Source organism: Octodon degus, unplaced genomic scaffold (assembly GCF_000260255.1).
Source record: "Octodon degus isolate 3935 unplaced genomic scaffold, OctDeg1.0 scaffold00165, whole genome shotgun sequence".
NCBI lineage: Eukaryota > Metazoa > Chordata > Mammalia > Rodentia > Octodontidae > Octodon > Octodon degus.
This window is the reverse complement of record NW_004524741.1, coordinates 4,868,283-4,871,524: the sequence shown is the minus strand read 5'-3', so window position 1 is coordinate 4,871,524 and position 3,242 is coordinate 4,868,283. Positions and strand designations below refer to the sequence as shown.

Sequence of the window (3,242 nt, the reverse complement as noted above, 5' to 3'; positions counted from 1 at the left end):
TTTCAGAAAAAGGTAATAAAAGAAAAAGAGACAAGAATAAAAAAAATTAAGATTTTTTTGAAAGCAGGTGTTATCATTCAATCATATGTCCAATCTTGAATAACTATATCTGTTAATCTGAGCAACAGATCTGACAATAAAAAGATAATATATCAATCATTGCTAATTAGCTATTCTTGTTTTGAAAATCTGTAACATATGTATTGTTGTATGTTACCCTGTTTCTGTGTTTGTTTTGTTTATCTTGCTTTTGTCTCTACTCTTCAAAATAAACATATAATAAAAAGAAACAAAAAATTACTTATAGGATTGCTTTATGTAATCCAATAGCTGAGTAACTCCAGAAAAGAAAACAAAACCCACAAGAAATAACAGGATAATTCAAAATAGTTTTCTAGAATGGAAGGTGACTGGGTTACAAATTAGATGGGCCAAAAAATGAACAGGTAAATACATAAAGATAGAGCCACATCAAATCACTTGACAATAAAAGTTCCAAGAATACATAGCATAGAGAAGAGATAACTAGGAGAGAGGGAGAGACAGAGACAGAAAGAATTAGGAAGAGAAAGAGAGAGATGTTCAAATTGTTTAAATATAGACTGAGTAGTTCATTTGAAGAATAATGACTATCTCAAATAATATGTTCAAAATTTTGAAACATACATTTAAATCTTACGCCAAATCATTAAAGGGAAGTAGAAAAATATTCTCAGAAATGAAATAACTCACATTCAATGCTCTTTTATAAGAAGCACATGATAATAAGTTTTACCTAGGAAAATATTAAACCAAGAAAAAGCTTAATATGGAATAGAAGAAAGACGTATCCAACATAGGAAAGGCCAGGATTTTAGTGAAGACAGCTGAGTTAGGTTGAAATTAATCAGCAGTCAGACAGGGATGGACCTTGGAGAGACAGTGCACAAGATGAAAACACATCCACACTGGCTGGAGGTGCAGCCAAAAAGGCCAGACCTTAGGATGGAGACACAATTGAGGGAGCCAGCGGGATAGCTCAGTGGACTAAAGCACCTTCTTAGGCAAGCGCAAAGACCGTGGTTCAATCTCCAGCACTACATGCTGTACCAGCCCTGCTCCCAAAGTGGGCTGACCTGGCCGCAGAGCCCAGGCATAGTGGCTTATTCCTGTAATTCCAGCACTAAGGAGGCTGAAAACAGGAGGATCACTATGAATCCAAGCTGTATAGTGACACCCTGTAACAAACAAATACATTAAAAAGGAAAAATAAATTGAGGTTAAACTGTAATTAGAAATATCTACATGAAGTTCGATCGGTAGCGGGAGCACTGCTGACACCGAGCCGGCACCGCAGGCAGCGCACGGAGAGGCAGCCTGGGCGGCCTCACATCGGCGGTGCCTGCCGGCGGGGACAAGAAGGTCATCACAACGAAGGTTTTGGGAACAGTAAAATGGTTTAATGTAAGAAACAGATATGGCGTCATCAACAGGAATGACACCAAGGAAGATGTATTTGTACACCAGACTGCCATAAAGAAGAATAACCCCAGGAAGGACCTTCGCAGTGTAGGAGATGGAGAGACTGCGGAGTTTGATGTTGAAGGAGAAAAGGGTGTGAGGCAGCAAATGTTACAGACCCTGGTGGAGCTCCAGCTCCAGGCAGTAAATACGAAGCAGACCGTAACCATTATAGACGCTATTCACGTCGTAGGGGTCCTCCACGCAATTACCAGCAGAATTACCAGAATAGTGAGAGTGGGGAAAAAGAATGAGGGATCGGAGAGCGCTCCCGAGGGCCAGGCCCAGCCACGCCGGCCCTACAGCAGGCGAAGGTGCCCACCTCACTACATGCGGAGACCCGATGGAAGTTGCCCACAGTACCCCAACCCTCCCGTGCAAGGAGAAGTGATGGAGGGTGCTGACAGCCAGGGTGCACGAGTACGAGGTAGACAAGGGAGGCAAAATATGTATTGAGGTTATAGACCACGATTCTGCAGGGGCCCTCCTCACCAAAGACCGCCTAGAGAGGACGGCAATGAAGAAGGTAAGGAAAATCAAGGAGATGAGACCCAAGGTCAGCAGCCACCTCAACGTCAGCAACTTCAATTACCGACGCAGACGCCCAGAAAACCCTAAGCCACAAGATGGCAAAGAGACAAAAGCAGCCGATCCACCAGCTGAGAAATCCTTCGCTTTGGGCTGAGCAGGGCGGGGCTGAGTAAATGCCGGCTCAACATCTCTACCATCATCCGGTTTAGTCATCCAGCAAGAAAGAAATGAATAGGAAATTCCAGCAATAAGAAATGAACAAAAGATTGGAACTGAAGACCTTTGCTTTTTGCCCGTTGACCAGATAACTAGAACTATCTGCATTATTTATGCAGCGTGGGTTTTTTATTATTTTTACCTAAAGACGTCTCTTTTTGGTAATGACAAACGTGTTTTTTAAAAAAGCCTGGTTTTTCTCAATACACCTTTAAAGGTTTTTAAATTGTTTCATATCTGGTCAAGTTGAGATTTTTAAGAACTTCATTTTTAATTTGTAATAAAAGTTTACAACTTGATTTTTTCAAAAAAGTCAACAAACTGCAAACACCTGTTAATAAAGGTCTTAAATAGTAAAAAAATAAAAAAAGAAATATCTACATGAAAGTAAGTCCAGATAGGCATCAGAACATTCAGATCTGTGCTCCCAATTTTTTTCTCCTTCTCAAAAAATGGCTTTGTTCTTTCTATGTTAAAAATCATTAAAAAATCATAAATAAGCTAAAGTTAATGATGCCAGCTTTATACCCTTGCCATGTGCTTGACTTTCCCATTGGGCCAGTGTTAGCTAAGTGACATACGTGTCATCTTATTGGTTGCTTATAGTTTGACCCATGTCTCACCTTGTGATTATGCAATTGAAAACACTGAGAGAAAATTTACACAACTGAGGGATGAGATGTATTTTAGTATAATACTAGTAATAACTGTGTAAGAAATTATTTGAACACAATACACTATAATTAGTCATGAGATGAGGTGGTGATTTGTATAGGAAATAAAAAGTGAATATTGCTGTACTTTCTGATTTTGCGTTTATATAGGATAAGAAGACAAACTCTGAATGTTGATCCAGTAAAACATTACTATGCAGCTCTATGCTTTGTGTGAAAGCAAAGCAAGTTTCGTAAGAAGGAGCAGAAAAAAGAGGGGTGGACAGTAGCCCAATGCCTACCTTTCATGGTGGGAAGTTCTCACATAATGAACCAGTCTGA

At 39.9% G+C, this 3,242-nt stretch overlaps 1 pseudogene across 1 annotated transcript in view; it reads left to right on the top strand.

Annotated features, from left to right (window-relative positions):
* Positions 1 to 2,204, top strand: part of LOC101579112 — a 20,922-nt pseudogene extending 18,718 nt beyond the window's left edge. The window contains exon 2 of the transcript XR_192812.1: positions 1,337 to 2,204. The product of XR_192812.1 is annotated as a nuclease-sensitive element-binding protein 1 pseudogene (transcript). The remainder of the gene's footprint in view (positions 1 to 1,336) is intronic.
* Positions 2,205 to 3,242: the final 1,038 nt, after the last annotated feature.